The sequence below is a fragment of the Pristiophorus japonicus genome, chromosome 20 (genome assembly GCF_044704955.1).
Source record: "Pristiophorus japonicus isolate sPriJap1 chromosome 20, sPriJap1.hap1, whole genome shotgun sequence".
Classification (NCBI taxonomy): Eukaryota; Metazoa; Chordata; class Chondrichthyes; family Pristiophoridae; genus Pristiophorus; species Pristiophorus japonicus.
In genome coordinates this window covers 67260542-67273315 of record NC_091996.1, presented here as the reverse complement: position 1 = coordinate 67273315, position 12774 = coordinate 67260542, and the positions used below count along the sequence as shown (strand labels likewise).

Here is a 12774-nt window from a genome sequence, read left to right as displayed (position 1 = left end):
ATGTACCTTTGGGGGGTTCCAACCATTTTGCATAACTGAACTAAGGTAAAAAACGGGATGAGGTCCTACGAGACGAATTTAGGGAGCTAGGAGCTAAATTAAAAAGTAGACCTCAAAAGTAGTAATCTCAGGATTGCTACCAGTGCCACGTGCTAGTCAGAGTAGGAATCGCAGGATAGCTCAGATGAATACGTGGCTTGAGGAGTGGTGCAGAATGGAGGGATTCAAATTCCTGGGGCATTGGAACCGGTTCTGGGGGAGGTGGGACCAGTACAAACCGGATGGTCTGCACCTGGGCAGGACCGGAACCAATGTCCGAGGGGGAGTGTTTGCTAGTGCTGTTGGGGGGGAGGGGGGGGGGGTGGCATGGGAACCTTTGCAGGGAGACAGAGGGAAATAAAAGGGAGACAGGGGCAAAAGATAGAAAGGAGAAGAGTAAAAGTGGAGGGCAGAGAAACCCAAGGCAAAAAGCAAAAAGGGGCACATTACAGCAAAATTCTAAAGGGGCAAAGTTTGTTAAAAAGACAAGCCTGAAGACTCTGTGCCTCAATGCGAGGAGTATTCGGAATAAGATGGACGAATTAACTGCGCAGATAGCAGTTAATGGATATGATGTGATTGGCATCAAGGAGACATGACTCCAGGGTGACCAAGGCTGGGAACTCAACATGTGGGAAGGATAGACAGAAAGGAAAAGGAGGCGGGGTGGCGTTGCTGGTTAAAGAGGAAATTAATGCAATAGTAAGGAAGGACAATGGCTTGAATGATGTGGAATCGGTATGCAGGAGCTACGGAATACCAAAGGGCAGAAAACGCTGGTGGGAGTTGTGTACAGGCCACCAAACAGTGGTAGTGAGGTTGGGGACAGCATCAAACAAGAAATAAGGGATGTGTGCAATAAAGGTACAGCAGTTATCATGGGCGACTTTAATTAACATATAGATTGGGCTAACCAAACTGGTAGCAATGCGGTGGAGGAGGATTTCCTGGAGTGTATTAGGGATGGTTTTCTTGACCAATATGTCAAAGAACCAACTAGAGAGCTGGCCATCCTAGACTGGGTGATGTGTAATGAGAAAGGACTAATTAGCAATCTTGTTGTGCGAGGCCCCTTGGGGAACAGTGACTATAATATGATAGAATTCATTATTAAGATGGAGAGTGACACAGTTAATTCAGAAACTAGGGTCCTGAACTTAAGGAAAGCTAACTTCGATGGTATGAAGCGTGAATTGGCTAGAATAGACTGGCAAATGATACTTAAAGGGTTGACGGTGGATAGGCAATGGCAAACATTTATAGATCACATGGATGAACTTCAACAATTGTATATCCCTGTCTGGAGTAAAAATAAAACGGGGAAGGTGGCTCAACTGTGGCTAACAAGGGAAATTAAGGATAGTGTTAGATCCAAGGAAGAGGCATATAAATTGGCCAGAAAAAGCAGCAAACCTGAGGACTGGGAGAAATTTAGAATTCAGCAGAGAAGGATAAAGGGTTTAATTAGGAGGGGGAAAATAGAGTACGAGAGGAAGCTTGCCGGGAACATAAAAACTGACGGCAAAAGCTTCTATCGCTATGTGAAGTGAAAAAGATTAGTGAAGACAAACGTAGGTCCCTTGCAGTCGGATTCAGGTGAATTTATAATGGGGAACAAAGAAATTGCAGACCAATTGAACAAACACTGAAGGATATCCTTATTCGGCGGGAAATTGTGTTGGGGAAATTGATGGGATTGAAGGCCGATAAATCCCCGGGGCCTGATAGTCTGAATCCCAGAGTACTTAAGGAAGTGGCCCTAGAGATAGTGGATGCATTGGTGATCATTTTCCAACAGTCTATTGACTCTGGATCAGTTCCTATGGACTGGAGGGTAACACCACTTATTTAAAAAGGAGGGAGAGAGAAAACAGGTATTTATAGACCGGTTAGCCTGACATCGATAATGGGGAAAATGTTGGAATCAATTATTAAGGATGAAATAGCAGCGCAGTTGGAAAACAGTGGCAGGATCGGTCCAAGTCAGCATGGATTTATGAAAGGGAAATCATGCATGACAAATTTTCTGGAATTTTTTGAGGATGTAACTAGTAGAGTGGACAAGGGAGAACCAGTGGATGTGGTGTATTTGGACTTTCAAAAGGCTTTTGACAAGGTCCCACATAAGAGATTGGTGTGCAAAATCAAAGCACAAGGTATTGGGGGTAATGAACTGGCGTGGATAGAGAACTGATTGGCAGACAGGAAGCAGAGAGTCGGGATAAACGGGTTCTTTTCGGAATGGGACGCAGTGGCTAGTGGAGTGCCGCAGGGCTCAGTGCTGGGACCCCAGCTCTTTACAATATACATTAATGATTTGGATGAAGAAATTGCGTGTAATATCTCCAAGTTTGCAGATGACACTAAACTGGGTGGCTGTGTGAGCTGTGAGGAGGACGCTAAGAGGCTGCAGGGTGATTTGGACAGGTTAGGTGAGTGTGCAAATGCATGGCAGATGCAGTATAATGTGGATAAATGTGAGGTTATCCACTTTGGTGGCAAAAACACGAAGGCAGAATATTATCTGAATGGAGGCAGATTAGGAAAAGGGGAGGTGCAACGAGACCTGGGTGTCATGGTTCATCAGTCATTGAAAGTTGGCATGCAGGTACAGCAGGCGGTGAAGGCGGCAAATGGCATGTTGGCCTTAATCGCTCGGGGATTTGAGTATAGGAGCAGGGAGGTCTTACTGCAGTTGTACAGAGCCTTGGTGAGGCCTCAACTGGAATATTGTGTTCAGTTTTGATCTCCTAATCTGAGGAAGGACATTCTTGCTATTGAGGGAGTGCAGCGAAGGTTCACCAGACTGATTCCAGGGATGGCTGGACTGACATATGAGGAGAGACTGGATCAACTGGGCCTTTATACACTAGAGTTTAGAAGGATGAGAGGGGATCTCATAGAAACGTATAAGATTCTGACGGGACTGGACAGGTTAGATGCGGGAAGAATGTTTCTGATGTTGGGGAAGTCCAGAACCAGGGGACACAGTCTTAGGATAAGGGGTAGGCCATTTAGGACTAAGATGAGGAGAAACTTCTTCACTCAGAGAGTTGTTCACCTGTGGAATTCTCTGCCGCAGAGAGTTGTTGATGCCAGTTCATTGGATATATTCAAGAGGGAGTTAGATCTGGCCCTTACGGCTAAAGGGATCAAGGGGTATGGAGAGAAAGCAGGAAAGGGGTACTGAGGGAATGATCAGCCATGATCTTATTGAATGGTGATGCAGGCTCGAAGGGCCGAATGGCCTACTCCTGCACCTATTTTCTGTGTTTATGTTTCTGTAAGTTCACGCATGTGCAATGAGCACTGAGACATCCCGGCCACACCTGCAAATTGTCTCATTGCCTCTTCTGCTTGACTAGAAAAGCTGCTTTCAAATTGTGCCATTTTTACCCAATGCTTTACAAACAAAATCTGGATTGTAATTGCCTCTTCCCTTCGAAGTGAAGTTTTATTATCACCCCGTCCTTTCAAGCAATCCCAGGAAATCCACAAAAGGCAATCTGCCATGCACGCATGTAAAGGTACGCGGAGTCAGAGGAAATGTATTCGCATGGATCGAGAATTGGCTGGCTAACAGAAAGCAGAGAGTCGGGATAAAAGGGTCCTTTTCGGGTTGGAAATCGGTGGTTAGTGGTTTGATGCTGGGACCACAACTGTTTACAATATAAATAGATGACCTGGGAGAGGGGACAGAGTGTAGTGTAACAAAATTTGCAGATGGCACAAAGATTAGTGGGAATGCGGGTTGTGTAGAGGACACAAAAAGGCTGCAAAGAGATTTAGATAGGTTAAGCGAATGGGCTAAGGTTTGGCAGATGGAATACAATGTTGGAAAATGTGAGGTCATCCACCTTGGAAAAAAAACAGTAAAAGGGAATATTATTTGAATGGGGAGAAATTACAACATGCTGCAGTGCAGAAGGACCTGGGGGTCCTTGTGCATGAAACTCTTTTGAGTTTACCTGAAAATAAACAAACATTAAACCGTGCCACCCGCCTGGGTGACACAGCAGACATTTTCAAGGCCCTTTTTTTTTTTTCCTTTTTTTTTTGTTTTTTTTTTTGGGGCGCTAAAATCAAATTTTTTCCAGTGCCCCCTATAAAAGGGGAGGGGGACACTAAAAGCACCGGCAATTAAAACAAATTAAACTTTAAAACGTAAAATCAAATTAAAATTTGGTTGCCGGGCATGATGATGCACTCCAGTCCCTCCTGTGCCCACCTCTCGCGGAAGGCCGCGAGCGTACCGGTGGACACCACGTGCTCCATCTCCAAGGACACCCTGGACCGGATGTAAGAGCGGAAGAGAGGCAGGCAGTCAGGTTGAACGACCCCCTCGACCGCCCGCTGCCTGGACCGGCTAATGGTCCTTGTGCATGAAACTCTTTTAGAGTTTATCTGCAAAACATAAAACATTAAACCGTGCCACCCGCCCTGGATGACACAGCAGACATTTACAAGGCCCCTTTTTTTTCTTTTTTTTGGTTTTTTTTGGGGCGCTAAAATCAAATTTTTTCCGGTGCCCCCTATAAAAGGGAAGGGGGACACTAAAAGCACCGGCAATTAAAACAAATTAAACTTAAAAACGTAAAATCAAATTAAAATTTGGTTGCCGGGCGTGATGATGCACTCCAGTCCCTCCGGTGCCCACCTCTCGCGGAAGGCCGCGAGCGTACCGGTGAACACCGCGTGCTCCATCTCCAAGGACACCCTGGACCGGATGTAAGAGCGGAAGAGAGGCAGGCAGTCAGGTTGAACGACCCCCTCGACCGCCCGCTGCCTGGACCGGCTGATGGCACCCTTGGCCGTGCCCAGGAGCAGTCCTACGAGGAGGCCTTCGGACCTACCTGCTCCCCTCCTTGTGCATGAAACTCTTTTGAGTTTATCTGTGAAAACATAAAACATTAAACGGTGCCACCCGACCTGGGTGACACTCCAGACATTTACAAGGCCCATTTTTTTTTTTTTCCCCCTTTTTTGTGTTTTTTTTTGTGTTTTTTTCTTTTTTTTTTCTTTTTTTTTTGGGCACTAAAATCACAATTTTTCCCCAGTGCCCCCTATAAAAGGGAAGGGGGACACTAAAAGCACCGGCAATTAAAACAAATTAACTTTAAAACGTAAAATCAAATTAAAATTTGGTTGCCGGGCGTGATGATGCACTCCAGTCCCTCCGGTGCCCACCTCTCGCGGAAGGCCGCGAGCGTACCGGTGGACACCGCGTGCTCCATCTCCAAGGACACCCTGGACCGGATGTAAGAGCGGAAGAGAGGCAGGCAGTCAGGTTGAACGACCCCCTCGACCGCCCGCTGCCTGGACCGGCTGATGGCACCCTTGGCCGTGCCCAGGAGCAGTCCTACGAGGAGGCCTTCGGACCTACCTGCTCCCCTCCTTGTGCATGAATTCCAAAAAGTTAGTTTGCAGGTGCAGCAGGTAATCAGGAAGGCGAATGGAATGTTGGCCTTCATTGCGAGAGGGATGGAGTACAAGCAGGGAGGTCCTGCTGCAACTGTACAGGGTATTGGTGAGGCCGCACCTGGAGTACTGCGTGCAGTTTTGGTCACCTTACTTAAGGAAGGATATACTAGCTTTGGAAGGGGTACAGAGACGATTCACTAGGCTGATTCCGGAGATGAGAGGGTTACCTTATGGTGATAGATTGAGTAGACTGGGTCTTTACTCGTTGGAGTTCAGAAGGATGAGGGGTGATCTTATAGAAACATTTAAAATAATGAAGGGGATAGACAGGATAGAGGCAGAGAGGTTGTTTCCACTGGTCGGGAGACTAGAACTAGGGGGCACAGCCTCAAAATACGGGGGAGCCAATTTAAAACTGAGTTGAGAAGGAATTTCTTCTCCCAGAGGGTTGTGAATCTGTGGAATTCTCTGCCCAAGGAAGCAGTTGAGGCTAGCTCATTGAATATATTCAAATCACAGATAGATAGATTTTTAACCAATAAGGGAATTAAGGGTTATGGGGAGCGGGCGGGTAAGTGGAGCTGAGTCCACGGCCAGATTAGCTGTGATCTAGTTGAGTGGCGGAGCAGGCTCGAGGGGCTAGATGGCCTACTCCTGTTCCTAATTCTTATGTTCTTATGTTCTTATTAATGTTGGGGAGGTCCAGAGCCAGGGGTCACGGTCTAGGGATGGGGGGTGGGCCATTTGGGACCGAGATGGGGGGAGGCTTCTTCACCCAGGGAGTGGTGAGCCTGTGGAGTTCTCCGCCACAGAGAGTTGTTGAGGCCAGTTCACTAAGTGTATTCAGGGGGGAGTTAGATGTCGTCCTTACTACTAGGGGGATCAAGGGGTATGGCGAAAAAGCAGGAATGGGGTACTGAAGTTGCATGTTCAGCCATGAACTCATTGAATGGCGGTGCAGGTTCGAAGGGCCGAATGGCCTTCTCCTGCACCTATTTTCTATGTTTCTATGTATCAGGGAAGTGACAATAGCTACATTGGCAAGGGGAAATAGCTTATCATTTTTACTGTGGAAAAGAGGCCTAATTTTAGACACCCGGTGGTCGGCCCCTTTTAAAATGGAGATAGCCATATCGCCGGCATTATCAGGGTGGACCATATATAGTAGACACCCCAAATCGCTGGAGAAATACCACCAACGACGTCTCCACAAGATCCTGCAAATCCCAAGAGGACAGATGCACCAATGTTAGCATCCTCGATCAGGCCAACATCCCCAGCATCGAAGCACTGACCAGTCGACCAGCATCGTTGGGCGAGCCACATTGTTCGGCGAGCCACATTGTTCGCATGCCTGACACGAGACTCCCAAAGCAAGTGCTCTATGCAGAACTCCTACATGGCAAGCGAGCCCCAGGTGGGCAGAGGAAACATTTCAAGGACATCCTCAAAGCCTCCTTGATAAAATGCAACATTCCCACCGACACCTGGGGTCCCTGGCCAAAGACCGCCCTAAATGGAGGAAGTGCATCCGGGAAGGCGTTGAGCACCTAGAGTCTCGTCGCCAAGAGCATGCAGAAAACAAGAACAGGAAGTGTGACAAGAGACTGTAATTTCCATATTGGACTGTTCAGTCACCCAAGAACTCACTTTTAGAGTGGAAGCAAGTCTTCCTCGATTTCAAGGGACTGCCTATGATGATGATGATGATTATCAGGGTAGTAATGCTACTGACCCCATTTTGGAGGTTATTACCGCCCCGTTAACGTCAGGCAGACATTCAAAATCAACCCCACTAATTGGATAGTGCATTTTATGTACACCAAAGTAAGGTGATTACACATATGCCTGAGCTTTGACATTTCAATGACACTTTGTATATGTTTTGTGATCTGAACCACTCACCTTCTTATTGATTATGATCACTGATCTAGCAGTAGTATTTTGAGATAAGAACACAGAAGGAGCTAGAGATGAAATTGATAGAGATTTCAACTTTGAAGTCGAACTGGAGGCCAAAGTTGAAACAGGAACTTCTTTGATGATTATTTCCAATGGAGCAGATGTTGGTGATACATGAGCTGTAACATTCTCAGGTTCTGACCAAGCTAGATCAAAATTGAATAAAAGAGGATCATCAATCAATACTGTTATTAAAAGAAAGGTTAAAGGGAAAATTAAAACCAGACATGTAGCATTTCAAATTTTAAAAGTGTATTATAGAATTTGAAGATATTGGCCCAGAAATTGGACAAGGCCCAAAAACGGGTGTAGGGATCGTGCTTGAAATTAACCCGCGTCCGTGCTGCCTGCTAATTTAAATGATTGTAGCATGCAGGCCAGCTCTGAATGCGTTGAGTAGCTGCTTGCCTCAGCAGGGGCCCCAAGATCTTGCGAGGCTAGCACCACTTAAAGCTAACCCGCACTACTTAAAGCCAGCCTAAAGGGGAGGTGCATTCTGGCTGGAGCAGATGCTGGAAGTGACTGGGGAGGACATTCTGAGCAAGAAGAAAACTACACTATAAATTGAATCAAAAATATTGTGAATCAGATGAAGCTGAGACATAAATACAATGGGCCCAAGTTTCGGGCTGCGCCGTTCTCCTGGACGCCCGTTTTTCGCGCCACAAAGTGCGCCTAAAAAAAACTTCCAGATTCTCCGGCTCCCTGCTGGTCCTCTTGAGCCGGGCACGGCGCAGTACGAGCTGCAGGGGGCGGAGCCAGGTCCCTGCGCTGAAAACAGTGCCGGGACCTCTGCACATGCGTGCTACAGTGGGCGCGCATGTGCAGTAGCTCCAGGCGCCCAAAACTGTGTGGGAGGGGCCCGAAGCACACAGCCCCTAGCCCTGGCCCAATGGCCTCACTGGGGCTGCGTGCATAAGGCTACGTCACACGCCCAGCTCCTGCTTCCTCCCGACCCGACTCCCGCTTCCCCCCCCCACCCCGGACCCGACCCGACCGCCCAGACTGGACCCGACCCGCGCTCCCGCCCCCCACCCGACCTAACCTCCCTCTCCCTCCCGAACCGAACCGAACCGACCTCCGCTCCCGACACCCCCCCCCCATCCCGCCCCGGACCGGACCCGACCCAACCTGACCTCCCTCCCCCCGCCCCTGACACAACTGATCCGCACTCCCTCCCTCCCCTCCCCTACCCGAACCAACCCGACCTCCATCCTCTCACCCCCGACCCCGACCCGCGCTCCCCCCGACTCGACCCGCACTCCCGACCCGACCCATGCCACCTACCTGAAAATCTGGTGCTGGGGACGGGCCCTGCCCGAAGTCTTGGGCCAGGCCCGTTCAGCCTCCCCCCCCCCGCCTTCTCCTTTCCCCTCCCCTTCCCCTTCCCTACCCCCCTCCTCTCCCCCCTCCTCTCCCTCTCTCCCCCCCTCCCCCCATCCCTCCCCCTTCGCCTCCGTCCCTCCCCTCCCCCTGCCCCCCCCCCCTCTCTCCCTCTACCCCCCTCCCCTTGCTGTCAGAAACAGACACTGACAGACAGAGAGTGAGAGACACAAACAGACAGACACAGAGATAGAGACACTGACAGAGACACACTGGGGGGGCATCCCAGCACGCTGTTGGAGGGCTCCCGGTGCTGCAGTCGGTAAGTAGAAAATGTTTTATTTATTGATTTTTTTTTGAAAAATTATTTCTTATTAATTTTTTTTGATTGATTTATTGGTTGATTTATTGATATTTTTATCATTTATTATTGATGGCTCTTTATTAGTAAAACTGAAGTGTTTAATGTTTGTAAACTTCCCTTTAAACCGCCCCCCCCCCCCCCCCCCCCGCATTCCCTACGCCTGATTTGTAACCTACGCCTGATTTTCTAAAGTGTAGACAAGGTTTTTTCCAGCGTACAAAAATCTTCACTTACTCCATTCTAAGTTAGTTTGGAGTAAGTTTTCACTGCCGAAACTTTGAAAACAGGCGTAAGTGGCCGGACACGCCCCCTTTTGAAAAAAAAATTCTGTTCCAAAGTGAAACTGTTCTAACTGACTAGAACTGGAGCAAACTAAATGCCGAGAATTTGAATTTCTAAGATACTCCGTTCTACACCAGTTGCTCCAAAAAATCAGGAGCAACTGAGACTGAAACTTGGGCCCAAAAATGCTAAGTAGAACCTAATAAAAACAGAAAATGCTGGAAATACTCAGCAGGTCAGGCAGCACCTGTGGAGAGAGAAACAGAGGTAATGTTTCAGGTCCATGACAAAGTTAGAGATGTAATAGATTTTTAAGCAAGTGTAGGGGCAGAGAAAGGAGGGAGGGGAGGAAAGAACAAAAGGGAAGGTCTGTTATAGGATGGAAGGCAGGAGAGGTTAAGAGACAAAAGGGATGATGGTGTAGGGCAAAAGGAGATGGTAATGGAGCAAGTTAAAAAACAAAAGATGAGTCTAGATGAGATGTAAATGGAAATGGCAGAATCATCAACAGTTACCATGGGGAAGGGGGGGCGGGGGGAGAATTAGATGCTATGGTCTGAAATTGTTGAATTCGATGTTGAGTCCAAAAGGCTGTAAAGTGCCTAAACGAAAGATAAGGTGTTGCTCCTCGAGCTTGCATTGAGCTCCGTTGGAACAGGGTAAGAGGCCAAGGACGGAGAGATCAGAGTGGGAGTAGAGAATTAAAGTGACAAGCGACCGGAGGCTCGAGATCATGCTTACGGACTGAACAGAGGTGGTCCGCAAAGCAGTCACCCAATCTGTGTTCTCCCCAATGTAGAGGAGACCACATCGTGAGCAGCGAATACAGTATACTAAATTGAGAGAAATACAAGTAAATACAAGTTTCACCTGGAAGGAGTGTTTGGGACCCTGGACAGTGGGAAGGAAGGAGGTAAAAAGGCAGATGATGCATCTTCACTTGCATGGGAAGGTGCCGTGGCAAGGAGAGGGGGTATTGGGGGTGATTAAAGAGTGGACCAGGGTGTCATGGAGGAAGCAGTCCCTTCGAAATGCTGAAAGGGGAGGGGAAGGGAAGAAGTTCCTTTCTCCTCTCAGATGGCCAAGAAATGCAACCTGGCCAGCCAATGGTGGAAGAGCAAGAAGGTAGTGATGCTGAAAACACAGCCCTGTCACTCGATTTCACACTCGCAACCAGCAGCTATGATATTGACATTCCTCGTACTTTAAAGGATATCATAGACACGGGATCCACATGTGGTGAGACACTGGGCACAAGTGCCCTGCAGCCGGAGCAGGGGACAAGGGTGTCGCAAGTGTCAGCTCCCTGGAAGGCAAAGTCGCACACGAGTTTTGCTGCAGAAGACTCAAATGAGCAAATCGATGGGGTAGGCTTCAGAAGGCGGCTGATGGGTAGGCACAATTAAATGTTTGGTGCATTGGCAGGCCTACCAGGAAACCTGCGTGCAATGATAAGTAGGATGGAAGATTTCGGCACCAACTTAGCACAGGGCTTTGCGCAGAGCTTGGAGCCCATCCTGACCAGCATGGAAATGATGGCCAACTCCATTAACTCCATGATGCAGCATCTGGTAGCTGATGTCCCAGCTTCCATTGCAGCACAAGCAGAAGCCGTCCAATGCCTGGATGTTGCGTTGAATCTCAGACTTCTGTCATGCAAGCTCAGCTTGCTGCCATCACCACTGTTGAAAGGGGCTTGCAGGTGTCACAGCAGTCCAGCAATATGTCCTCCAATGATTACTAGGATTGCTGAGGCGCCATCCCCGGGGGAGTGGCAGTGGCTCTGTGTAGCAGAAACCTGCTGCCATCTCTCAGAATTGGCAGCATTCGTCCTCCCATCAGTGCCAGTTTGCCAGTGCCCTTGTTTTAGCCTATCAGCCTGCCAGTTGGAACTGCTGCTGCCATGCACAGATGGTGCACTCCAAAGCCAGGCCTTCTGGGCCCAGAGCTGTTCGAGCTTGTCCTCCAATGCCATCTGCAGTCTCCCCAACTGAAGGTCAGCAACCGTCCACCAGCCATGCTGCAGCCACTAGGGTAGCAATGTGTAGGAGTACTAGGATAGGCAAAGGCACATGGAAGACAGGCACTAAGGGAATGCACAAGGGTGATAAGTTGACTTTGTAATGTAATACTGGATGGTTTGATTTATTAATTTGGTTTAGTTTGTGGTGGCTTTTATTGTAGTATTGTAGTAAAGAGGATGTTCTGGTGGTCAGAACAGAGGGAAAGATAAAGTGTGGGAGTGTTGGTGAATGGGGAATTGGGGTTGCGTTCAGTGGTGCTGCAGTAGGATGAGTCGATCATGGACAGCCTGGCCAGACAGGGTTGGTTGCCTCCTCACTTCCTCCTCCTCAGCTCTTCGCTGTATACCTGTTGACAAGGGCTCTACCCTCATGATGGTGAAGTGGTTCAGCATGCAGCAGACGATGACAAATCTTGAGACATGTTCAGCCGAGTACTGCAGGGCTCTTCCAGAGCGGTCCAGGCAGCAGAAGCACCCCAATAGTCTGTTTGATCACATTCCATGTGGCAGCATGGCTTTCATTATATGCATGCTGCTTACATGTGCTTGGATTGCGCACTGAAGTCATGAGTCAGGTGGTCAGTGGACCTTGTCAACCCAGCCACTCTCTGGTTTGACCTGGTGGCTCAAATGTGAATGGTACATCATGACTGCTGACAGCATTGACTTGAATGATGCGCTGAATATGGTCGCACACCAACTGGACATGGAGGGAGTGGAATCCCTTCTGGTTATGGTACATCTCCAAATTCACATTCGGCACCCGTAAAGCGAAGTGTGTGCAGCCAATGGCACCCTGCACCGTGGGGACGCCTGCTATCCTGCCAAAGCTGCGTACTCGCTCCGCCTGCTTCTCTCTAGCAAGAGAGAATGAAATGTATTCACTCCTCTTTGCATACAGAGCCTCAGTGATCTTCCTTATACAACTGTGCACAGCAAACTGGGAGATGTTGGAATTATCACCTGCTCCAGCCTGCAAGGAGCGCGACGTATAAAAATGCATGGCCACGCTCACCTTCATAGCCACTGCCATCCTCGCCCTACTCTGAGGCTGCAGTTCTGCCTGCAACAAGTGGCAGATTTCAGTGAGCACATCCTTAGTGAAGCAGAGACATCGCATACATTGTTCCTTGCTGAGGTTGAGGTAGGAGAATTGCGCCCTGAAGATCCTGGATGGAGATGGCCGCCTACTGAGAGCCCTTCTCCCCCTCGATTTTTGAGCAGCTTGTCCTTCTCTGTGCTGCCTCTGAGCATTCTCCCTGTCATGCTGCAGGAGGCCAAGGGGGATATAAACGACTGAACCCATGTTTGGGAGCAACTGGTCCAAGCAGAAGCCTTGAAGTAACCAGCCACAGCATTC

The 12774-nt window shown here is 48.7% G+C and overlaps 1 protein-coding gene across 50 annotated transcripts in view; it reads right to left on the bottom strand.

The window, feature by feature from the left end:
* The window catches only part of LOC139232545 (heat shock protein DDB_G0288861-like), a 990854-nt gene that overhangs the window by 911889 nt on the left and 66191 nt on the right, over nucleotides 1-12774 (bottom strand). For all 50 annotated transcript variants that reach the window (XM_070862910.1, XM_070862948.1, XM_070862943.1 and 47 more), the window contains exon 2: nucleotides 7366-7568. The gene's annotated coding sequence lies outside the window, so the exon portion shown is untranslated. The remainder of the gene's footprint in view (nucleotides 1-7365; nucleotides 7569-12774) is intronic.